Genomic DNA, 26,316 nt, shown 5'->3' with positions numbered 1-26,316 from the left:
TCAGGGTCCTAGGAGAGCCCCGTGTAGAGCTCTGCACTTAGAGCAGAATCTGCTTGACATTCTAGCCAGTAGGGCAAGAGAAAGTTACTTCTTCCCTTGAGAGCATTCCAGAGCCTACTTGCCTTAAGTGACTGGGCCCTCATTTTCACTGGAAGGTAACACATTAGCCAAAGCACGCAAGTGCAGGAATGAATTCACAAGGTGAAAAGCCATGTGTTGCTGGGATGGGACACAGGTCAGGTAAGAGTTGACAGGGACCGGTAGAGGCTGGGACCCTGGGAAACACTTACCCTGGAGAGTAGGCATGTCCTGGGCAGGCTGGGGACAACCCAGGGGTACTAGAGAACAGGAGGGAAGCTGTGAAAGGAGAGGTAGCCCTTGCCAACATCCTTGGCATCGTGTCTTTGATAAGCTCTTATTGAGCACCTTCTGTGTACAATGTACCATGATGGGTGCTCAAGGGTAATATACAAAGATGAACTAGCCTCTTAAGGAGTCCAAGGCAGGGACCTGTGAGGGGCTCACAACAGCTGGGCAGAGAGCAGATGACAACGAGGTATGGGACTTCAGTCGGGGAGGGTAGGCTCAGTTGCCAGCAAAGAATACAGAACAGAAAAAGGAGCAGACCAGGCATTTGGAATAGGCTTTGAGGGAGGCAGATACTGGATGCAGGATGATACTGCAAGGAAAGGCATAACAGGCAGAAGATACCGCAGAAGCAAAAGCTGGACAGGAAACAGTGGAGAGGCAAAGGTCCTGGAATAAGAAGGCGAGAAGGAAAAGTCAGCTCCTAAAGGACCCCAGAGGGACTTGCACTTCAAGCTCAGGGGTTTACAATTTCTCTCCATGGCAGCAAGGAACCAAGGGGGGCTTTGGAGCAGGGGAAGGCTCTTGGAGGCATGCTGCCGGAGGACGGGCCAGAGGAGGTGGGAGTAGGGAAGCAGGGGAGGGGACAGGAGGGCCTGGGCCAGGGAAGCAGCAGGGGAGGGGAGGGTGGTCTGCAATTGCCCCAGGGGATAAAGCTCTAGTTTATGGGTCTTTGGGGTGCTGAGGAGGTCCTACAGGAGGAGCAGATCCACTCCAGTTACCCCCACACAAGACCAAGGCTCAGCTGGGCCGTCCACGTGCATGCTCTGCTTAGTGCTGGGCACGTGGGGTTCAGTGTCCTGAGTGAGCACTAAGTTCAGACAGTCTCCAGGGTCACACAACTGCTGCATGGCCTCAGACCTTCCGCTTCCCTATTCTAGGCTCTGTTCGGATGGGGAGGAAGAGTCTGGGGCTCCCAGAACACTCAAAGCCTTTGGCCTCCAACCAGAACAAAGCCTCACCACTTCCCAAGACCCTTCTCGGCCCTTCAGAGCCACACGCCCAGCAGGCCGGCAGGGCCTGCAGGATTGACCGTGCCTGGAGCTGCCCTTGACCCAAGACCGTGCGAAGCTGGCATGTAAATATCCTCAAACCGTCAGGTGGGAACTCTGAGGTGCCCCGTCTATGCTGCCTTCCATTGGTCCCCACAGGGATCAGGCTCTGCCTCACCTGCTTGCTTACCCTCCCTGTGCAGCTGCCGTCCATTTTCCGTCTCACTCCTCCTCTCCCTACCCCCTTGGGTTTTCCCAGGATCACCTCTGGAAAAAACTTCCTGCATTGGAGTCCTTGTTTCTGAGTTTGCCTTGGGGCGAACCAGACTGAGACAAGTACCTACTGTGTGCAAAGCCCCATGCACATAGATGCTCTTGTTAGGGACTCAAGAGGGTCAGCTCCTTGATGAGCTGCAGGTGGAAACGGACTACACCAGTTGACGTTGCCTCTCAAAATTATCTTTATTTGCAGCAAGAAGGAGATGGAGGGGATTAATTTCCAAAACTGTGCTCTGCTGAACAGCGGTAAACAGTCTCCTTTTACTAGGGCTTGGGATGAATATTCAGAGGGGGATTTTAATATGATAGTGACGCTAACCATTGGGCACTTTGTGATTTCCCCTGCACAGGCAACGTCCTCAAATGTTTCTTTCCCTGTTCCAGCATTTCATCAGTTTCCAAAAGATGAAACGGAGAGTTCTGCAGAAGCCTCTAGGAGTGTCCAGAGTTCAGGGAGTCAAGGGGTCTTGCCAGTGACAATCATGTGTATCCTTTGTCTTGAGTTCTGGTTCTCTGCTTGTCCAAGGTGGCGTGGAGACAGTCTGTGGCTGGAAGTCGTCATTGTGGTGGCCACCCAACCCCCAACCCTCACCTGAAGGCCTGGTTACACGCCCATCTGCTGGGTCTGGACCTGGGAAGTTTTTCCTCTTCCCGAAACCACAAGCTCTAACAGCTGTATGAATCATGGGCAGGTCCTCCTGATACATCGGGTGGTAGGTGGAGCCTGGTACACACTGGGACACCATGACAGCAGGTTCCAGGCCTTTGCTGGGGGTGAGCAATGGCCGGCCCAGCTCAAGGAAGCGTCTGATGGGACCATAGGTATAGAGGGTGGGAGACTGAGGCAGGGTGGACAGCTGTGTGTGTGTGTGTGTGTGTGTGTGTGTGAGAGAGAGAGAGAGAGAGACAGCAGATGGTGTCACTTTCAACATGCCCACATCAATGCAGTGGGGCAGGCATCACTGTCCTCATTTTACAAATAACTATTTAAACTCAGGGAAGCGAGTCCAGGGGCCAGTGGCTCAGGGACCCAGCAAGGAATGGACCCTGCAAATCACCTTGAGGTGGGGACTAGAGGCCCAGGAGGAAGGGGCTGGCTTTCTGGGGGAGGGGTAGGCATGGCAGGGCTGCCACTGGGTAAAAGACAGGACCCTGTAGGAAGCCACAGAACGGGATCTGGACACAAGGCCAGAGAGTCAGATCCCATCCTGGCCACTGTAGGCAGCACAGGTGGACAAGTGGGTGATCTGATTGCAACAGAAGATACTGGGCCAGGTAAGTCGGGGGAAAGAGCCCTACACTGGCCTCAGTTTCTCCTTTTGTCACAGGAAAGGCAGCACCCAAGGCCCCTGAGGTCCCTCCAAGTTCTACAGTTCTGGGTCTCTTCCAACCTCTGAGGGTCTTGGTGGCCAGAGGCTACATGGCACTCTTCAGTAGAAATATAACAAAAACCACAAATGTGAGTCACATGTGTTATTTCAAATTTTCTAGTAGCCACATTCAAAAATTTAAAAAAGTGACATAAATTTTAATAATAGATTTTATTTAACCAGATACAGCCGAACTACTATCATTTCAATATGTAATCAATATAGAAATTGTTACTGAGGGTTTTTTTTTTATAAATTTTTTTTTGGGGGGCAACAAGTCTTTGGAATCCCACATGTGTTTCATACCTGCAGCTGCAGCGGGTTTCAGTTTGGACAAGCCACATCCACCGAGCGTTAGCTCACATATTGGATGGCATAGGCAAGGGCTAGTCAGGGGAGTCTGGCTTAAGCAGATCACCACCTCAGCTACAGCCTGGAGGGGTCAGATGGAGCGGGCATGAGTTTTCCTCTCTAGCCTATGAGGGTCCTTAGGGTCTTTCCCTCGTGGTTGCTCAGGGCAAGCGTGGGCTCCAGGGAGACTGACACGCATCCATGAACACAGAGGGAGCGGTGAGGCCGTGGAGGGCCCGATTCCTGCCCTCAGAGTGTTCTGCACTGGAAAGAGGTGCATTCCTCCCAGGTCAGGAATAAACCAGACAGTTGGGGTCAAGAATTGTGTTCAGATCTGGGCTGAGCAAATCATGTCCTGAGTTCAGGCTTCAGTTTCTTTACCTGGGGAATAGGTATAGTAACAGTATCATGTCGGGACTAATTTAATGCTTAGCCCAGAGATGAATACTCCCCTGTGTCCTTGAAGACAAAGGTTAACAGCTCACTTGGGGTTAGGGGCCTAGAGAAAGACCTTTGAGCCTTCTTGTGGTGACTGAGCAAACTGAGACCCAGAAAGAGAGAGGAAGTGAGCCAATCCAGGCCATACTGGGGCTGCTGACTCCTTGTCCAGTGCTCTTTCCTCTGCCAGATTCACTTTTGAAGTTTGGCTTTGACCCACAGTCAGCAACTCTTGGGGCCTGCCTGCGGAAGATCCCTCCCAGACTAGATCAAGCTACCCCTCACTTAGGCCAGGACAATGGGCTCTGGGCCAGAAGCGTGATTCGCCTCCCAAATCTGACACTTGCTGGCTGTGTGACGCAAGGCAAATTGCTCAGCTTCTCTGAGCCTCAGATTCCATGTAGCTTACCCTCCCACCAGAATTGGCTCTGAGGATGGAAATCAAGTGTCTGAAGGGGGCTCCTCCCTGCCCCCACAGGCCTGCGGGAAGAGTCTGGCACAGAACTCCAAACTGCATTTAATCCACAATTAGTCCTTTCTGAAGCTTTGGGCAACTGGCTCGTTATTATCCCATTTCCCAGAGGGAGAAAGCTACTGCCTGACATGCCCCAGGCCCTGGCTCCTCTAGCACTCATGGGTCTTCTCCTAAGGGCCAGTGAGATCTGCAGGCCTGAGGGAGGCCGGCTAATCCCATGATGGGGGTCAGGCACTACAGAGGCCCTCTGACCTGGGTGTATCCCTGCTGTTTGTTCTGGGTCAATATCCAGGCTATGCTCTCTGTCCAGCCCAGCCCTGATGATGACTGCCTTCTACTTCAGCTTAAAGCGGGAATAAAGGGTGGAGTGGGATGAAGGTCATGGGCATAAAGACGGGTGTATTACTTATCTATTGCTATCTCTATATCAATGATAACGAATTACTCCAAAACATAGCCATTTAAAATGGCCATAATCATTTCTTTTTTTATTTTAAGAATGTATTTATTTATTTGGCAGAGAGAGAGTGGCAGGCAGAAGGAAAAGCAAGCCCCTCCTCTTCGCAGCCCCCAAGCAAGGAGGCTGATGCGGGACTCGTCCCACAACCCTGGAATCATGACCTGAGCTAAAGGCAGACGCTTAAGTGACTGAGCCTCCCAGGTGCCCAAACGTTTCTTATCTCCTGGTTTCTATGGTCAGGAGTTATGGGGTGTTATAGCTAGCTTGTTTTGGTTCAGGATCTCCCACGAGGTTACGGCTGAGATGTCAGGACTGCAGTCATCTGAAAGCTTGAGTGGGGCAGGAGGGTTGGCTTCCAAGCTACCTTATGTATCTGGCCAGTCAGTGCTGGCTATTGGTACTCCTAACAACAGTTCCTCCTCCACGGGGCGCTCTCCAGACAACATGGCAGTTGGCTTTCCCAGAGCAAGTGAGCCAAGAGAGCAAGGAAGATGTGGCAACATCTTTATGACCAAGCCTTGTAAGTCGCACCCCATCATTTCTGCAATATCCTCTTGGTTACAAAGACCAGCCCTGCTTAGTTTCAGAGGGGACTAATCAAGGGGGTGAAAACCAGGAGGTATGGCTCATTGGGGGCCATTTTGGGTGGCTACCGCCAGGAGTCATAATAATTACTACTATCTTCTGAACACTTATTCTGTGATGGGCACTGAGTAAGATAATCTGTTTTTCATTGCCTTTTTTTTTTTTTTTTGACCCAACAACCCAGTGATGTAGGTACTACTATCAACTCTGTTTTGCATTGGAGGAAACTAGCTCAGAGAGGTTAAACCACTTGACTAAAGTCACTCAGCTAGCAAGCAGCCATGCCAGGTGAGTCTGACCTTAGAGGCCAACTGCTTACCATCTTCCCAAAGGAAGAGCTTGGGGAGAAAGGATAGAGAAGAGGTTTGCTCTTGAGATAAATGTTGGAAATCCCAGGAACCTGAATGCACAGAGAGGAAACCCCTTTTCCATGGTCCCGAGAATGTGGCCAGAGTTCCCACGTGCAGACTCCTTCTTAGTGGGGTAAGCCTGGCATCAATTTTGGCTGCTGGGAGGAAACCAATATGAAACGATGTCGATGGGTACCTGGGTGCTTTAGTTGGTTAAGCATGCTTGGCTCAGGTTGTGATCCCCAGGTCCTCGGATCAAGTCCTGTGTTGGGCTCCCTGCTCCCCCACACCTGCATGCGCTCTCTCTCTCTCTCTCTCAAACAAATAAGAACTTTAACACATAAATAAATAAAACCATGTGGATGATTACGCATACCCCTACTTATGCAGAGTACACAGAGTTCACATGCCTGAATGGAGAGAGGATACCTAATACGCGATAACAGCTTTTGTAAATCTGTAAGGGCAACTTGACTCTGAACAAGGTGTATAGCTTATACAAGTTATGTATACCTTATACAAGTCTTTCCCAGCTCAAAGCCTTTGTTCAGACAGTTCCCTCCACCTACAATGCCCCTCAAACCACCATCAAAGCAGCAAAAAATCCTCCCTGGAATCCTGAAGACCGAGTCTGCAGATGCCTGGGTGGCTCAGTTGGTTGAGCGGCTGCCTTCGGCTCAGGTCATGATCCCGGGGTCCTGATATCAAGCCCCACGTCTGGCTCTCTGCTAAGCAGGGTGCCTGCTTCTCTCTCTGCCTGCCACTCCCTCTGCTTGAGTTCTGTCCCTCTCTGACAAATAAATAAATAGAATCTTAAAAAAAAAAAAAAAAAGACCAGTCTAATCCCATCTGTGCCTCTTACTAGCTGGGTGGAATCTGGGGCAGGCAACACCCTTCTGTTGGGCCTCGGTTTCCTTGTCTGTTCTTGGGAAACTTGGCCCTTCTGCCCACCCTGCAGGGTGGTCATGAGACCCATGTGAAGGCAATGCAGAGACCAGTGCTGGAGCCTTGGGAACCAGTGAAGCCACTCGGTTCTCATCAGCCGGGGGCACTTAGCAGAAGTGCTGCTGACCCGGGTGGGAAGCGGAGTGTGAGCCCAGAGGGACAAGGCTGGCTGCAAGAGGGAGAGCCGGGGAGTGGTCCGGGCAGCTGGGCTTGGCCTTGGAGCAGAGCACTGTCCTTGCCAGCCTACTGGGACTGCTAAGGAGGACCTGATTTTCATTTGTTTATAACACCTACTGGGTGTTTTTCTGATCATGATATCGGGGCACTCTCATCCTGGAAAATCTGGAAAGTGTAGACAAAAGCACCATGAGAGTTATAGAAATAACCTGTAATCCTACCAATACTGTGAGGTTACTCTACATATATATATATGTAGAGTAACCTCACGGTATAATATATATATATCTCAATCACAATTGAGTTCATCTATAATATACTATTTTGTTCACTGTTAAATTCAGGAATGTTTCTCCAAGTCATTAAGAGATGTGTTCTGGGTGCCTGGGTGGCTTAGTTGGTTAGCCAACTGCTTTGGCTCAGATCATGATCCCGAAGTCCTGGTATCGAGTCCCGCATTGGGCTCCTTTGCTCCATGGGGAGTATTCTTCTCCCTCTGACCCTCCCCCACTCATGATCTCTCTCTCTCTCTAAAATAAAATAAAATAAAATAAAATAAAATAAAATAAAATAAGAGATGTCTTCTTCTTCCTCTTAAAAAAAAAAAGAAAAAGAGAGAGACGTCTTCTCTAGGGTAGTTGTAAGGATACAGGATGTTCTAGGGGAGTAGTTCTATGCTATTGACTTAAATATCCCCTTCCTGGCATTCCCGCTTTCTCGGTTGGACAGAGCTAGTTCTACCGGCTCCAAGAACCTCTCAAAATAGAAATCTGAGGACTGGGTGCCTGGGTGGCTCAGTCGTTAAGCATCTGCCTTCAGTTCTGGTCATGATCCCAGGGTCCTGAGATCAAGCCACACATCAGGCTCCCTGCTCAATGGGAAGCCTGCTTCTCCCTCTGCCTGTTGCTCCCCCTGCTTGCTCTCCGCCATCCCCCACCTATGTCAAATAAATAAATAAAATCTTAAAAATAAATAAATCTGAAAACTAAAGGATGTCTGGCCATGGTGAAGAGCTCCATTGTTATGCTATTTTTTAAAAGATTTTTAAAAATTTATTTGACAGGCAGAGATCACAAGTAGTCAGAGAGGCAGGCGGGGGTGGGGGGGGTGGGGGGGGAGCGGGCTCCCCGCTGAACAGAGAGCCCGATGGAGGGCTCGATCTGAGGACCCTGGGATCATGACCTGAGCTGGAGGCAGAGGCTTAACCCACTGAACTCAGGCATCCCTGTTATGCTATTTTTTAAAGGTTTAATTATACAAGGACTCTCTGAACATACTCTCAGTATAAAAAAATCTAAACCTTACTGATTACATTGAAGCCTCCTGAGGCCCTCCCAAATAACCCTTGTCACCAGTTTCTGTATAATTTGCAGGCATTTTTCAATGCATTTCTGTGTATCCACAAGAAATAGATATATAAATATATAAAATTTTTTATATAATATGTATAAAATATAATCTATATAATAGAAATAGCTAGAGTGCATGATTGAATATAGTGTAAGAATTATTCTGCAACTTACTCTTTTCATTAGACAATATGCATAATTTGCAGATTTGCCTATCTGAGGATGTTTTAATAAACCTTGTCCTTTTTATTTTTTTATTTTTTAAAAAAATTTTATTTATTTATTTGATAGAGAGAGACACAGCAAGAGAAGGAACACAAGCAGGAGAAGTGTCAGAAGGAGACGAAAGCTTTCCCCTGAGCAGGGAGCCTGATGTGGGTCTCGATCCCAGGACCCTGGGACCATGACCCGAGTTGAAGGCAGACGCTTAATGCCTGAGCCACCCAGGCACCCCGACCTTGTCATTGTTAATTGCTGCATAGTATTTTACAAGGTGGAGGGGCCAGCATTTACTTAACCAACCCACTAGGAATGGATATTTAGGTTGGTTCCAATTTTTCATTATTATAAACCTTTCAGTATGGAAAACCTACACACTCCCTTTACACAAATGTGTGAATGTTTTTCTCAGGTGGATCTTAAGAGGTGGGGTCACTGGGTCATGGGCAGTCTTAACTGAGAGGGAAGGAAACTTCACTCTGACAGAGGAGGGAATGACTCAAAGTCACACAGCAGGTTTGTGACAGTGTGGAGACATGACATTTTGGGTTCTCTTCCTTACATGTTTTAAGTCATTCGTGGTCTGAACCGGCCCTCAAGGTCTACACAATTGTTCATAAGAACACCTAAATGTTATTTGCCTTTTTTGCTCCCATCCTTTCATGAGTGTTCATTAGAGTTTTCCAGAGGCTACATGATGTGTGATGACGTCATTGCTCTGAATCTAAGGGAATGCATTGGGCTGCTTTTATCACTGGTGAGGCCAGAATTTTTCTTCATGCTAATTGGCTATTTTATTTATTTATTTATTTATTGCTTTCTGGTATCTCTTATCCATTTTCTAGAAAAGTATTTTTCTTATTAATTTATAAGTGCTTTTTACATATTAAGCACATTGACCTTTTCTCTCATATTGTGGCATTTTCTCCAGTTTGTAGTTTGCTGCTATCTTTGACTTTTAACTTTGTGTTATGTTATTTCATTTGGGAGGTTTTTCCTTTGATTTCTCCATTGCTTTTATGCTTAAGTAGTTCATACCTATCATAGAATATGTTAGGTGTTTACCTCTGCTTTCTTCTACTTTGTTCCTGCAATGACCCTAATCCTTTGTCTGTGGCTTTCTCAGAGAAAGCCAACCATTGGCTTTCTCAGAGTAGCTTGGGCAGGAAATGACACAGGCTTGCCCCCCAGTTCTCGGGGTGCTGGAGCTGTAGGAGCAGGTTGACTGGAAGCTCAGTCTCTAAGGAAAAGGAAGCCCAGGTCAGAGACAGCCTCTCCTCAACTTTAGGTTCCAGGAGGTACTAGTCTGAGTCCCAACTAAGATGGCCAGTGGGCCAACACCTGGACATATGGGGGCAGGGTCTGGAAGGGCAGACCTGGGGACAGGAACAGGTACATATGCTGAGTACCCAGCCTAGACCTCGAGCCTCTAGGCTTCTTCCCCCAGGGGCGCCAGAAGCATGCCAGGGAAAAGGAACAGTATGCCACAGGACAGTCTGGGGTTTGGTCTCTCTGTTCTTTGTTGAACCTCCCTGGCTGCCACAAGTGCCCCCTCCTCCTCTCACAGGCAACTTGAATGGGAGCTGACAAGTTCATCCATCTTGACCAGCTGTCCATGGAGTTTGGGCGCAGCATGACCGACTTGATGGCAACCCCAAGCACCTGACCCTGACCAGGATGGCCAGAGGATGAGGAGGGAGGGGGGATGGCCATGGTGTAGTGCTTGTTCACCAACCCTCACCCACAGATCAAATACGGGGGCGATGTGCCCAAGAGCTACCACCCGCGTAACCAGGTGAGGACACATTATGAGCACACGGTGACTGTGGCCAGAGGCTCCTTTGTGCAGGTGGAGAACAAAATCCTGTTCCTGGGCTGTGTGCTCAGGTAGGGATGGTGGCCATGCCATCCCTGGGCACAGCTGAGAGGGGCCTGGAGCTCAGGCAGGTGGTCATTTGTGGGGCCCTGTCGCCTGCAGATGGCAGTTCGCATCGGAAGGGACAGACATCGGCCTTGGGATTTTCCTGAATACCAGGATGTGTGAACAGAAGCAGGAAGGGGACATGGTGGAGGTGTTGCCCATCCAACGCTGCAAAGCCCATGTGGTCCCTGAGGACGGGAGCCTCACCTGCCTCAAGGCCAGCATCTGGAAATATCGGCAGGAAACAGCTGCACTTGGACCTGGGGGCTGGGGGCTGGAGTCCTGATGTGCATCCACGTTTTACCATGTGGGGGCTCTTGGCACCAGCAGACAGGATGTGTAACTGGCTTCGGGCTCTCAGGCAGGACAATGGCTCCCTGGTCCTGGCACAAGAACTTACACCATGGAGGGTGAGGTCCTGGGTGGGGCATCCCGTCTGAAAATCTGTCCCTTGATGGAGATGTCCTGAGGTTTGACAACATCTACAGCCTAGTTCATTCCAAACATATCAGCTCCACTGTAGATGTTCTACGCATGGACCAAATCTTTGTGGAGAAGACGAAGAGATTCTAGGCAAGCCTTGTGGCTCCCATAGCCTCCCCTTTGATCTCTAGGACCACAATGAATTCATAGCCTTCCCTGGCCAGACTCCCTCCAACCTCCCTAGGAATGGGAATCCTACGACAGCTGCTCCCAGCCCAGTTGTCACAGTGGGTCTGCATCTTAGGAACTACTAGGACTGTGTCCCAGGGGTGGCCAGACAGCCACAGCAAAGCAAACAAAACATGAAAGACTGAAGGCAGTCATCCCTGGGATCCCATTTTTTAAGGGCTCACCAAGCACCCCTTCTCAACAATCTATTCCAGAATCTTGATAGCAAGTTTTTTCAACTGATTCCCAAATTCAGTGCCTGGTTCCTATCATCCTCTATGGTTCTACCATGGTATCTTGCCCAGATGGCACCAAGGTGCTGGGGCCAACTGGTAGGGGGAGTTTAGTTGGAGAAGTGCCACATGGGAGGAGAGGGCATTGGAGAGCCATGTCAAGGATGGAGGGATTTCCCTGGCTTGGGTTGCCTTGACCCCATGATCTGCCATATCCCACCCACCGTTCCATCTGTTTCTAGCAACTGCCCTTGCTACAGTTTTCTGGAGACATGGGCTGAAGACCAGAGCTGTTGGCCAGATAACGGACATGTTCACAGCTGTCCCCACCTGCCTCCTCTCCTACAAAGCCTTCACTCTGAGCCCACAGTCCCCTGCCCCAAATCTTTGTCTTTGCTCACGCTGTTCCCTCACATAGAAGGCATGCTTTTCTTCCCTCTGTACAAAGTTTCTCTCCAGCAAGCAGTGCTGAGTCACAGTGAGGGCAAGTACTTGGTGTGTCATTTACACCCATGAGATTCTCTCTTTCTACTGAATAATCCCGAGAGCTTCAACAAACCTTTACAGTTCTAGGACCACTGCCACAATCAGGACGCACAACAACTCCATCTCCCCCCCCAAATTCCCTCCTGCGGGCCCTTTGTCATCCATCCTTCCCCTACCCCAGCCCTGACAACCACTGATCTGTTTTCTAATGCTGCAGTTGACTTTTCCGAAAATGCCAAATTATACGGTATGTGATCTTTCGGATCTGGCTTTCTTCTTTTGGCATGACGCCTCTGAGAACCATCTGTGTTGTTGCCTGTGTTAGTGGTTGGCTCCTTCTTGTGGCTGAGTGGTGTTCCATTGCGTGGAAGCACTGTGCTGTGTTTATCCATTTCTCCGGTGGAAGGTTAGCTGGGTTGTTTCCAGTTTGAGGCAATTACTAATAAAGCCGCTATATGAATACATGAGGTTTTTGTCTGTTCCTGTTTTCATTTCTCCAAGATAAATATCCAGGGGTGGGATCACTGCTGAGCCATATGGGAAGGGTCTGTTTAGTGTTGTAGGAAACTGGCAAACTTTTTTTTTTTTTTTGCTTCGTTCTGCATTTCCCATCCGAGCATTTGAGCATTCCATTTTCTCCACACCCCTGCCTCGGTATCCTCGGTTATCTTGATGTTCTGATGCCACTCTAATATGTACGTGATGATATTTCTGTGGTTTTAATTTACATTTAATTTACATCACTAATGACTAGGGCTGTTGAGCGTCCTTTCGTGAAGAGGGCATCATCTATGAGATAAGGCAGACCCAAGTTCAAGTCCTGTGTCTGGCGCTTACTGTGTGACCTTGACCAGATCTCTTGGGGGCTCTGTTTCCTCATTGACAAATGGGGAAGATAACGGTATCTATCTTTGGGTGGTTGCTATGAGGAGAAATGAGATCCACAGGCACCCAGTGAGCATGGTAGGTTGCGGGGAGGGGCAGACAGCAGCTGCTCATGGGTGCTGATAACAAGTGTTGGAGACCAGAGACCTACCCACATGTGTCCCACAAGCTTTGCCCAGGCATCTTCATTTCACCTGCTCTGCTCGCCCCAACTGCCCCAAAGAACCCTCTGTCATTTACAACAGCTCTGATCTCCCACTGCCCTCTCTGGGTCTCATGCCCCCACCCCCACCCCCAATATCTCTCCCCAGCTGGCTGCTGGCTCACCCTAGCATGGTCAGCCCTGCCCCTGATATCTCACACTTAGGCCTCAGTAAACCTCTTACATCTGTCCCCAAATTTGACTTTCTCACTTACCCTGTTTCTGGACTTCCTTCTCTTAATTCAGTTAATGAATAGTTCAAAACCCCTTCCCTGGGCGCCTGGGTCGCTCAGTGGGTTAAGCCTCTGCCTTTGGCTCAGGTCATGATCCCAGGTCTTGGAATTGAGCCCCGCATCGGGCTCTCTGCTCAGCAGGGAGCCTGTTTCCTCTTCTCTCTCTCTGCCTGCTTCTCTGCCTACTTGTGATCTCTGTCTGTCAAATAAATAAACAAAATCTTTAAAAGAAAAAAACAAAAATAAAACCCTGCCCTTCTCAGGTCATTAGAGAGCCGTCTCCCATCCCACCCTGCAGGGACTCCTTGGCCAGATCCGGGGCATGTGTCATATGTTTTCTGGGGCCCTTGTCCAGCCTGTGTTATTTCAGTGCCTGTTGGTGTCTGCTGCCATCAGCTTGTAAACTTACACATCTTTCCATGGATTCTCTCCTTTGGTGGTGACTGTCCGTCCAGACTCGGGACAGTCGTCCCTAGTAAATGGTCTTGCATCCATCCCAGTTCAACACACACCACAGAACAGTAATGCAGACTGCAGCTGTCTGCTTGGGCCCTGAGTGCCAGGCATTAGGCCTGCAAACTCTCTCTGGCTCTCAGAAGACCCCCCCATTCTGAGGGTCAATGCAAACTTGGTCATGCAACAGTGATTCTGACAGCAGAGCAAGAAGCCCCTTGTGCATGTCCCTCCCTGCTGCCCCGGCCAGGTCCGGGCTTGTGCACTCACCCAGGGCCTCTGGGACACCACTGCCCTGCAGCCATAGCCGGGGCTGCTAGTGTACCTTACGGCAGAGGAGGAAAGCAGCCTGGCGGTCCCTGCTCTGGGAGCACAGATGGCCCTGGGCCCAGAGTGTGGTGGGCTCTTGAATGTACATAGCTAAGGAGTTGGCGGGACACACAGGAGCTCCTGACATTTCCCATCCGGTGTCCACTGACAGTCTCAGCACTGGGCCAGTGCATAGCATGGAGCAAGTGCATAGCGAATGAATGAATGGATGAATGAATGAATGAATGATGCCAAATTCCTCCTCTGCTCTGTCTAGGGCTGATGCATTGCTGGGATGATCAGCTAGGAGGCTCATCCCTTGTACTAGAACCCCAGGGTCTCCTGCCTGACCCCTGGTCTCCTGAGCCTGGGCTGCAAGCTGGCAACCAAATGCAGCCTCCATGAGCAGGACCCCCTCATGGCCCACAAGCTGAACACAGCAAGCCACAGATCTCAGACCAGCCTTGCCACCAGACCAGGCCCCAGGGCCTGAGTTCAGGCTTCGAAGAACTAGTCCCCCTTCCAAGGACAGGGGTAGCTTTGGTGGGGCTTAGCCACGGGACTCTTCCAAAGTCCTTTTTTCTTTTTCTTTTTTTCTTTTAAAGATTGTACTTATTCATTTGCCAGAGAGAGAGAGCACAAGCAGGGGAGCAGCAGAAGGAGAAGGAGAAGAAGGGACTTGAGCCTAGGACCCTGGGATCATGACCTGAGCCGCAGGCAGCTGCTTAACCAACTGAGCCTCCCAGGCGTTCCTCTTCCAAGGTCTTACTGCTCATTCTACAGCTCCAGCCTCTTCTAACAGGTTCCTGCTCAGCCTTTTGTCTCTCTACTCTCCTCAACCCTGCCTTACGCCTGGCTTAACCTTGTATGCCAGACATCCTTTCTTCCTGTCTCTCTGTGCTTCCTCACTGAGCGTGTCCTGTCCAGAGGAACTGGCCGGGCCCACAGGGCCCATATGGTGACATGTCCTAGCTGGGACACCTGGGGTTGGGGTAAGGCAGGGCCTCCAGAGTCCTAGGCTCTTGATCTGTGCTTCTGCCTTTGAGGAAAAAAAGAAAAACAAACTTGTGTTTCTCCAAAGTTAAACACAGAGGGGCACCTGGGTGGCTCAGTGGGTTAAGCATCTGCCTTTGGCTCAGGTCATGACCCCAGGGTTCCAGGATCAAGTCTCTCATCAGGCTCCCTGCTCACTGAGGAGTCTGCTTCTCTCCCTCCCTCTGTTGCTCCCTCCCTACTCATTCTCTCTCTCTCTTTCTCAAATAAATAAAATCTTTTTAAAAACTGTTAAACATAGGGGTGCCTGGGTGGCTCAGTGGGTTAAAGCCTCTGCCTTTGGCTCAGGTCATGATCCCAGTATCCTGGGATCAAGCCCCACATCGGGCTCTCTGCTCAGCAGGGAGCCTGCTTCCTCCTCTCTGCCTACTTGTAATCTCTGTCTGTCAAATAAATAAATAAAATCTTAAAAAAAAAACTGTTAAACATAGAATTGCCATATGGCCCAGCAGTTCCACTCCTAGGTAGATATCCCAGACTTGAAAACAGGGGTTCGAACAAAAGCTGTACACCCACATTCACAGCAGGACTATTCACAACAGCCAAAAGGTAAAAACAGCCCAAGAGTCCACCAACAGACAAATGAATAAATTCAATGTGATTTATTTACACAACAGAATATTATTGATTCATAAAAAGGAATGAGGTACGGATACAAGTTAGAATGTGGATGATCTTTGAAAACATGGTGCTAAGTGAGCAAAGCCACAAACAAAAGGTCACATGACGGACGATACATTTTATATGAATTATCCAGAATAGATAAATGCATAGAGATAGAAAGCAGATTGGCGGAGGCCAGAGGATGGGGGAAGAGGGGAATGGCGAGTGACTGTTTAATGGGGGTTCTCCTTTGGGGTTGATGAAATGTTTTGGAAGTAGCTAGAAGTAGTGGTTGTACAATATTGTGCATGGACAAAACGCCACTAATGGTATGCTAAAATGGTTAATTTTCTGTTACATGAACTTTATCCCAATAAGAAATTTAAAAAAAAATACCACTTGTGGGAGTGCCTGGTGGGTCAGTTGGTAGACCATGTGTCTTGAAGTCGGGGTCATGAGTTTGATCCCTACTTTGGGTGTAGAATTTACTTAAAAATAAATAAACAGACAAACAAATAATAAAACTAAAGTAATATTTGTGGATTCCTTTCCTCCAAATATAAAAATAACACACATGCAAAGAAATACAATCCACAGGAAAATACGGGTTGGCCACACAGTCATGGAAAAATAAAAGCTACATAAAGAGCAGAAGGGCTGACCAAATTTATGAAGTCAGACTTTATAAATAGGTAGGAACAGGGTCAAGGGATTAATGGGCACCAGGGGCCACACAAAATAACCAAGAAGGACGTGTCAATAGTATGTTTTAGGGACTCCTGGGTGGCTCAGTCGGTTAAGCAACTGACTCTTGGTTTCAGCTCAGGTCGTGATCTCAGGGTCATGGTGAGAGTGCCTAGATATCATGATCAGAAAACCCCAGTGGGTTTTATAAACAAATGAAAATCAGGTCCTCCTTAGCAGTCCCAGTAGGCTGGCAAGGACAGTGCTCTGCTCCAAGGCCAAGCCCAGCTGCCCGGACCACTCCCCGGCTCTCCCTCTTGCAGCCAGCCTTGTCCCTCTGGGCTCACATTCCACTTCCCACCCGGGTCAGCAGCACTTCTGCTAAGTGCCCCCGGCTGATGAGAACCGAGTGGCTTCACTGGTTCCCAAGGCTCCAGCACTGGTCTCTGCATTGCCTTCACATGGGTCTCATGACCACCCTGCAGGGTGGGCAGAAGGGCCAAGTTTCCCAAGAACAGACAAGGAAACCGAGGCCCAACAGAAGGGTGTCGCCTGCCCCAGATTCCACCCAGCTAGTAAGAGGCACAGATGGGATTAGACTGGTCTTTTTTTTTTTTTTTTTTAAGATTCTATTTATTTATTTTTCAGAGAGGGACAGAACTCAAGCAGGGGGAGTGGCAGGCAGAGAGAGAAGCAGGCTCCCTGCTAAGCAGAGAGCCAGACGTGGGGCTTGATATCAGGACCCCGGGATCATGACCTAAGCCGAAGGCAGCCGCTCAACCAACTGAGCCACCCAGGCATCTGCAGACTCGGTCTTCAGGATTCCAGGGAGGATTTTTTGCTGCTTTGATGGTGGTTTGAGGGGCATTGTAGGTGGAGGGAACAAAGGCTGAACAAAGGCTTTGAGCTGGGAAAGCCTTGTATAAGGTATACATAACTTGTATAAGCTATACACCTCGTTCAGAGTCAAGTTGCCCTTACAGATTTACAAAAGCTGTTATCGCATATTAAGTATCCTGTGTGCTCCCTCTCTCCATTCAGGCATGTGAATTCCTGTGTATAACTTGAATAAGCTATACACCTCGTTCAGAGTCAAGTTGCCCTCACAGATTTACAAAAGCTGTTATCGCGTATTAAGTATCCCGCATGCTCTCTCTCTCCATTCAGGCATGTGAACTCTGTGTACTCTGCACAAGTAGGGGTATGCGTAATCATCCACATGGTTTTATTTATTTATGTGTTAAAGTTCTTATTTGTTTGAGAGAGAGAGAGAGAGAGCGCATGCAGGTGTGGGGGAGCAGGGAGCCCAACACAGGACTTGATCCGAGGACCTGGGGATCACAACCTGAGCCAAGCATGCTTAACCAACTAAAGCACCCAGGCACCCATCGACATCGTTTCATATTGGTTTCCTCCCAGCAGCCAAAATTGATGCCAGGCTTACCCCACTAAGAAGGAGTCTGCACGTGGGAACTCTGGCCACATTCTCGGGACCATGGAAAAGGGGTTTCCTCTCTGTGCATTCAGGTTCCTGGGATTTCCAACATTTATCTCAAGAGCAAACCTCTTCCCTATCCTTTCTCCCCAAGCTCTTCCTCTGGGAAGATGGTAAGCAGTTGGCCTCTAAGGTCAGACTCACCTGGCATGGCTGCTTGCTAGCTGAGTGACTTTAGTCAAGTCGTTTATCCTCTCTGAGTTCGTTTCCTCCAGTGCAAAGCAGGGTTGATAGTAGTACCTACATCACTGGGTTGTTGGGTCAAAAAAAAAAAAGGCAATGAAAAACAGATTCTCTTACTCAGTGCTAGTCACAGAATAAGTGTTCGGAAGATAGTAGTAATTATTATTATTATCAGCCTCCACAGGACAGAGTCTGCTTGAGATTCTTTCTCTCTCTTCCTCTGCCCCTCTTGCTCATGCTCTCTCTGTAAAATAAATACATAAATCGTACACAATGGATGTTGGCAGAAAGCAGAGAAAGGGGAGCCCTCTTACACTGCTGGTGGGAATGTAAGCTGGTGCAGCCACTCTGGAAAATAGTATGGAGGTTCCTCAAAAAGTTGAAAATAAGGTTATCCCAGGACCCAGCAATTGCACTACAAGGTATGTACCCCAAAGATACAGATGTAGTGATCCAAAGGGACACGTGGCCCCCAATGTTTATTGCAGCAATTTCCAGAATAGCCAAACTATGGAAAGAGCCCAAGTGTCCACTGACAGAGATGAGTGGATAAAGAAGATGTGGTATATATGCACAATGGAATATTACTTAGCCATCAAATCTTGCCATTTGCAACAATGTGGGTGGAACTAGAGGATATTATGCTAAATGAAATAAGCCAACCAGAGAAAAACAATTATCATATGATTTCATTCATGTGTGGAACTTAAGAAACAAAACAGAGGATCATAGGGGATAGGAGGGAAAAATAAAACAAGATGTGATCAACCATAAGATACTCTTAACCACAGGAAACAAACTGAGGGTTGCTGGAGGAGAGGTGGGTGGGAGGTTGGGGTAACAGGGTGATGGGCATTCAGGAGGGCAGATTATGTAGTGAGCACTGGGTGTTATGTGTAACCGATGAATCATTGACTTCTACCTCTGAGACACATAACACACTATATGTTAATTAACTGAATTTAAAAGAAAAATAAATTAATTAATCTTTTAAAAAAAACACCAGTATCTTCCAAAACTGTGCTGTCCAAAGCAGTGGTAATTGACCACTATTTAAACTTAAGTAACTAAAATAAAAAATTCAGTTCAGTTCATTTCAAGGGCTCAGTATGTGGTTAGTGGCTGCTGACAAAGACTTTCCCCTTGACCAAATTCAGCCTGGTTTCTAGCAGCTTGTGCCTGTGTCCCTAGGATAATCCCAAACCCCCTAATATGCCCACTGAGAAAGCTTGCAATTATATATCCTTTCTCTATTCCTTTGAGATGTAAATCATATACCACTCAAAACTGTCCCTCAAGGACCTGAAAGCCATCTCTTTGAAATGCAGACATTCAAGGACATGACTTTTTTTTTTTTTTGACGATTTTATTTATTTATTTGACAGACAGAGATCTCAAGTAAGTGGAAAGGCAGGCAGAGAGAGAGAAAGGAGGAAGCAGGCTTCTCATTGAACAGAAAGCCCAATGCAGGGCTCGATCCCAGGACCTTGGGACCATGATCTGAGCCGAAGGCAGAGGCTTTAACCCACTGAGCCACCCAGGCACCCCAGGACATGACTTTTGATCCTGTTCCCAGTTCATGTAGGAGGATAAAAGGATATAAGCTTAACTTGGGGGACAGGGGTGAGTGGGAGGGGCGATACTTGCTCCAACTTGCACTGTTGTCTGCCTTAACTAGTGCTCAGCTTTGTTTATCTTTTTTTTTTTTTAAGATTTTATTTATTTATTTGACAGAGAGAGAGATCACAAGTAGTCAGAGCAGCAGGCAAAGGGGGGTGGGGAACCAGGCTCCCTGCTGAGCAGAGAGCCTGATGTGGGGCTGGATCCCAGGGCCCTAAGATCATGATCTGAGCTAAAGGCAGAAGCTTAACCCACTGAGCCACCCAGGTGCCCCAGCTTTGTTCATCTTTGACATTATGAAATTAGACAGTGTGGACATAGGACATGTGGAAAACCCTGTGGAGCAGTGCTTCATATGATGATGACATCATCAAATCTTCCTAAGAGGGGGCCACCCAACTGATCCTTCATCTCCTAGGAGAGGAAGCCTCCAAGGAGCTCAACTGATAAGGGAGAATATTAAAGAAGCAAATCAGGTCAAAATATAAAAAAGCATTAAAAAAACATTTTGGAGGAAGGACAGGCATTTTATTATTTTTTTATTTTTTAAAGATTTTATTTATTTATTTGATATCAAGAGAGGGAACACAAGCAGGGGTCATGGGAGAGGGAGAAGCAGGCTTCCCGCCGTGCAGGAAGCCCCATGTGGGGCTCAATCCCAGGACCCTGGTGTCGTGACCTGAGGCAAAGGCAGACTCTTAAGGACTGAGCCACCCAGGCACGCCAGGACGGGCATTTTTTTTTTTTTCCAAGATTTAATTTATTTATTTGACAGAGAGAGAGATCACAAGCAGGCAGAGAGTCAGGCGTGGGGCGGGGAGCAGGCTCCCCAACAAGCAGAGAGCCCTATGTGGGGCTCGATCCCAGGACCCTGAGATCATGACCTGAGCCGAAGGCAGTGGCTTAATCCACTGAGCCACCGTCCCCCCCCCCCTTTTTTTAAGACAGGACGGGCATTTTAAGTTGTAAGCAAACAAGCAAAACTTCTGTAAACTTTAAATCTGGTTGAAGTAACAAGTAAAGTTTATAGTCAGTTCGGTGTGGCTTTAATTCCCTTTGCGAGAAAACCCCAGGTTCCATGTCCCCTGCTCTGGCAAATTGGCCCATAATTCAGAACCATAATAACAAGGAGTATCTGGTGAAAATTTTACACCCAAGTTACAACTCCAACAAAGTAACAAAAGATGAATATTGAAACTCAGCAGAGATGTCAAAGTATAGAGTTGGAAGCCTGTGGGGAGACTAGAGGGAGATATGAAAGCAAGTAAAGAAATAACCAATAAACACATGAAGTTCAAGTGGGATGTCTAGGAACAAGCCTTAGTATAATTGTAGTAATTCTGGGGATCATTGGATTTCTGCCTTTGCTGTTCAGAGTAATCTGAAGTGCTCAAAACTCTCCGTTGGAATGAATTTCTAATTTAATAATTAATTTAATAAGTCCCACACACCAGGCCCTGAGCGCTACTCAGCCTTCCATATTCCCCAGGCAAGTCTGCCCACAGGGTTATGGTCTGGGACAGAGGTGAGGCTCTGACATGTCCCCGATCACCATTTGCTCCTCTACTTCCTCCCCTACGTCCACCACGAATTTATGCAACAACCTCCTGACAAGTTTCCTGTTCTGAGTATCTTCTGTCTAGGTCATTCCTCACCCCTGGGCCATGGTTCTCTTCCTGACACTAGGGGAATCACATCGGTTTCTCCTTCTAAAACTTTCAAAGGTCCCCCACGAATTGCCTGAAGTGCCTTCCTGACCTGACCTCAATCTTTTTGAGGCCCCTGCCTTTACAGCCACTCTCTCCTCTCTTACCTCTATGAGTTTCTTGAAGTGGTCAGCTCTATCTAGAATATTCTTCTCCCATTCCCACCTAGAGGCCCAGCTCAAAGACCATCTCCTCTGGGGGACATCCCAGGACAGGACACCCCTTAGTGCAGTGTTCTTGCTTATACCTTTACTAAAACACTCTATCTTCAGGGTGACAGGGCAGGTAGTAGTTAAAGATCCAGGCCTTCGATATAGACAAATGAGGGTTCAAACCCTAGTTCTGGGTCTTACCAGCCTCTTAGTTGCTGCACATGCAAATGAGCACACTGGTACAATGGTGAGCACAGCAAATATTGCCTGTGCCTTCATGGGGTTGACAGTTAAGGGGATGAGTCAAATAGTTGAGCCAATCAATGTCTAATGAGAACAATACTCTGGAATACAGAAACAGGGTTCTTTTTGAGCATTTAACTGCGGAATCAGAGGAATTGCAGCACTAACAAGACAATGCAGAAGGAGGTAAGGTAAGATGGTCAAGATGACGAGAATAGCATGTGCAAAGGCCCTGTGGTAGGGTAGAACATCAAGGGGAGAGAGATCGCTCTGTACACTCCCTGCCTGATGTTCTGTGGCTTGGTAAAGGCAGACCTCCTGGCTTTTGTAGAGAAAGAAAGATAGAAATTCACTTGTGGCCCCAGACCCCTAACCTATGTTTTTTTCCTAGTCCTAGGTCTTCAGAGTAGTTGGTCAGGCTCCCACTGTTCACCTCTCTCTCTTTCTCAGGCCCTTGCACCACCTCCCACCCTAGAGTTAAAGAGCAGAGGGGATGTGGACATGCCACCCTGAGGTCACCCTGAGATGGTGGTGGGAGCCAACAAACCTTCCCCCAGCTGCCCTAAATCCTAATCTTCACCTCCCAGGCAGGCTCAGGCATGAGGCCACACCCACCCCGGGCATCTGTGTCAGGGAGACACTCCCTCCCAACCCCTGCACCAGGGGTAACCTATGCCCCATTCTACATATTTGGAGGGACATCCAGTAGCATTTGTTGGGCTGAGACGTCTGCAGGATAGGACTGAATTAGCCATGAGGTGGGGCAGAGCTGGCAGGGGCTTCCGCAAAGACTGATCCCACTCCAACAGTGGAGATGCCGTTTGTTCACCCCCCACAGAACTTCCTTCAGTTGGCAGGCTATACTACAGGCTTGAATTAGGACCACAAGCAGGCCACCTATGGCCACCGACAGATGCCTGGAGTTTCCAGAGCACCCAGAAGGTGGGAGGGAGAGACAGTGAGCACAGTGAGTGGGCAGAAGATGTGAGATTAAGGTTATACACCATCACGACACCATCCCTGTAGTTTAGCTTCTCAGCCCATGGCTCGGGGGACCGAGAGAATGAGCTAGCTTGGGAAGGTTGTGGGGTAGATAGACCCATCATGGAAGAGGGGCATCTTCTGTCCCCCCAAAGCCTCAGCATCCAGATGCTTAGACTGAAAGTCCTCCATGCCCAGCCAGTGGCTGACGTTCGAGGAGGCGGCCTCACCCTACAGTTTCAGAGGAAAGATATCAGTGCTGTGTCAGCATGACAGGACCTGAGGGTAACCTGGATGCAGGGAACTTGTCAGGTAGAAGGACACAGCACGGTGGTGAGTGCCTGGACCCATACCAGCCTATCTGGGTTCCGATCCTGGCTTTGTTGCATGCTGGCTCTCAGACCTCAGAGGCTCCTTGAACTCCAGTTTCCTGGTTCCTAATTGGGATAATAATCATGCCAATGTCAGAATGCACCAGGAGGACTAAGTGAATGAACCCTGCATTGTCAAAGAAGGCAACTGCTAACCACTTACAGTAGTTTGCTGGGATTGCCATAACAAAGTACCCCAAACCAAGTAGCTTACACAATAAAATGTATTCTCTCCCAGTTCTGGAGATGAAAAGTCCAAGATCCAAGTGTCAGCTGGCTTGGTGCTTCCCATGGGAGGAAAATCTGTTCCCTGTCTCTCCTCTGGCTTCTGACAGGTTCCCGACAATCTTTGGCATTTCTTTGCTTGTGAGAGCATCACCTCCATCTCTGTCCTCACAGGGTACTCTCCCTGTGGGCATGTCTGTATCTGAATGTCCCCTCTTCATAAGGACACCAGTCACTTTGGAATAGGGGCCCACCATTCTCTTGTAAGACTTCACCCGAATTAATTACATCTGCAATGACCGTATTTCCAAGCAAGGTCACCTTCTGAGATACTGGGGATTAGGGTTTCAACATATGAATTTGGGAGGGGACACAATCCAACCCAAAATATGACATGTGGCTTATTGAGCATTTGAAATGTGGCTAGTTGGAATTGAAATGAAAGACTGCATACTGAACTGAAATGCTAAATACACACTGGGTTTCAAAGACTTAGTACAGGGGTGTTTAGGTGGCTTAGTTGGTTGAATATCTGCCTTTGGCTCAGGTCATGATCCCAGGGTCCTGGGATCGAGTTCTGCATTGGGATCCCTGCTCTGAGGGGAGTTTGCTTCTCCCTCTGCCTGGCACTCTCCCTGCCTGTGCTCTCTCTCTCTGACAAATAAATAAAATCTTTAAAACACACACACACACAAAGATTTAGTACAAAAAAAGAATGCAATATATCTCACTATTAATTTTTAATGAGATAATTAATTTATCTCATTTATTAATCATATCAATTTTGTTTCAAGATGATAATATTTTGAACACCCTGGTTAAATAAAGCATAATTAAAATTAGATTTTTAAAAACGTGGGTGCTAGAGAATTTAGAGTTACCTATGTGGCTTCCATTGTTTATCTCTCTTGAACGTAGAAACTAATACTTACAAAGCCCTTAGGACAGGGCCTGGCCCATGGAAAATACTGGCAAGCCCTTGATAAACAAAGCCTTCTCTTAGGAGGTGACTCCTTACTTGTGGCATTTTAAAAATACAACTTTTCCCACTTCTCAGAGCTGCATGTAAACTAACTCTTCTTCTATTGTCTGGATTTCATTTTATAATCTGGAAGCATATGGCATATATAATATGGTCTTGACTTTTCCAAATTGTTTCGTGGTATTTTTTTACATGTGGTTATAAACTCTTCATCAACCACATTAAGCACTGTGGCTTCCTAAAAAATTGTTTCTGTTGGGCTGGCAGGAAGGGCTACTAAAGATGGCGAAAGTTCCGGCCACAAGACTTGAGCTCAGACGGGAGAACAAAGGCCCACGCAGGAATCTGAGACCCCCGCCCCGGGCTCCTGTGGACCAATGGGATCCCGATGAGCAGGCGGGATATCCAAATAAGGGAAACTTGCCAGAAGACCCCTGAGCTTTCCCCAAGACCCCTTAAAAGCCCCCTCCTCCCTGCCTTGGGCGCGACTTCCGCCACTCTGCTTTCCAGAGTGGCGGAACCTCGCCCGAGGGTGCCCACCTCCTCCCGGAGCAACTTTCCTGGCTCCCCTTCTCCTGAGCCCTGAAACTTCACTGGAGAGCGTTTTTAATAAATCTTGCCTTGCACCCACTTTGCCTGGTGTTGTGTTTATTTTGTCGGAAAACCTTAGTTTCCAATTTTCCTATTAACTGCACACCTCAATTTTAAGCTGAAAATCCTTTCTGGTAGTTAGGATTAAAAAAGAGAGATTTAGGAGCACCTGGGTGGCTCAGTGGGTTAAAGCCTCTGCCTTCGGCTCAGGTCATGATCCCGAGGTCCTAGGATGGAGCCCCACATCAGGCTCTCTGCTCCGAGCCTGCTTCCTCCTGTTTCTCTGCCTGCCTCCTCCTGTTTCTCTGCCTGCCTCTCTGCCTACTTGTGATCTCTGTCAAATAAATAAATAAAATCTTAAAAAAAAAATAGAGAGAGAGATATTTATTTATTTTAGAGAGAGAGTGTTGGGGCGGGGCGGGGCGGTGCTCAGAGAAGGAGGAAGAGGCAGAGGGAGAGTCCCAAGGAGTTTCTGAGCTATGCGGAAGCCCAACTCGGGGCTCCATCTTGTGACTCTGAGATCATGACCTGAGCTGAAACCAAGAGCCAGTCGCTTAACCGCCTGAGCCACCCAGGCACCCCTGTTAGTTAGCAATTTTACTGGACAAAGTGATAAAATACTGAAGGATCCTAATGCACTTTGTCAGGTAGTTTCCGAGAAAAGGTGAACCACTTTCCAGTCCAGCCGCAATGTATAAATGTCTCCATTTCACCAACTTCTACCTTTATCATAGTATTATTTTAAAAGTTGCGTGTGGAAAAAAAAAAAAAAAACAAACAGTTGTGGGTGTATGTGCATTTGTGTGTGAGCCTTATTTGGTTTGCTCTGTTTCTATTTTGTTGCTGATTTGGCTGAGGTGGGGGCGGGGGGAGGGGTGGAGTATCTTATTGATTGTATCCCCATTTCTATGATGACCTGGAGGGTTAGCATTTATCCACTAGATCATTTCCCCTGTGCATTTTCCCTTCTGATAATTAGTGTTTTGAGTCCTTTGTCCATTTCTTAGCGCCTTAGTATTTTCCTTATTAGTTTACATGCATTCTTTATAAAGATATGGATTTTGCACATTATTTTTTACAAATTCTCATTAGCAACTGCTGACTTAATTGTGTGTCTTGCTTAACAGATTTTTGTATTTTTATGTAGTCAAATCAATTTATTGTCCCCTTTGTGATTTCTGTCACTGCTTTCAAGCAAAGGCATGCCCTTCCAGAGACATGGTGTCTGTTTCACTTTCTTTTAGCTTTTTACCCTTTCTTTTTTGAAAGATTTTACTTATTTATTTGACACAGAGAGAGAGAGAGAGAGAGATCACAAGTAGGCAGAGAGAGGGGGAAGCAGGACCCTGAGACCATGACCTGAGATGAAGGCACAGGCTTAACCCACTGAGCCACCCAGGAGCCCCATACACTTTTTCTTAAATTAAGATTTTAAATCCCTCTAGAACAGTGCTGTCCAAATCTTTTTTGTTTGTTTGTTTTAAGATTTTATTTATTTACTTGAGAGTGAGCCAGAGAGCAGGAGTGGTGGGGAGGGTCAGAGGGAGAGGGAGAAGCAGGCTCCCTACTGAGCAGGGATCCCGATGTGGCACTTGATCCCATGATCCTGGGATCATGACCTGAGCCGAAGGCAGTCGCTTAACAGACTAAGCCATCCAGGCACTCCAAAATCTTAAAAAATAAATAAATAAAATCAAA

At 47.8% G+C, this 26,316-nt stretch overlaps 1 long non-coding RNA gene across 2 annotated transcripts; it reads left to right on the top strand.

Moving 5' to 3' along the window:
• Positions 1 to 138: 138 nt before the first annotated feature.
• On the top strand, positions 139 to 12,110 carry LOC106007237. Of its 2 annotated transcripts, XR_001181881.2 has the most exons (4): positions 139 to 240; positions 1,248 to 5,251; positions 5,501 to 5,604; positions 9,924 to 12,110. It is a non-coding gene; the product is annotated as an uncharacterized LOC106007237 (long non-coding RNA). The 2 variants fall into 2 exon arrangements; XR_001181879.2 differs by having other exon boundaries at positions 1,248 to 5,604.
• Positions 12,111 to 26,316: the final 14,206 nt, after the last annotated feature.

Source organism: Mustela putorius, unplaced genomic scaffold (assembly GCF_011764305.1).
Source record: "Mustela putorius furo isolate JIRA1106 unplaced genomic scaffold, ASM1176430v1.1 tig00000081_pilon_pilon_pilon, whole genome shotgun sequence".
Taxonomy (NCBI): domain Eukaryota; kingdom Metazoa; phylum Chordata; class Mammalia; order Carnivora; family Mustelidae; genus Mustela; species Mustela putorius.
Note: the sequence above shows the minus strand (reverse complement) of the source record. Positions and strands in the feature narration are given on the sequence as shown.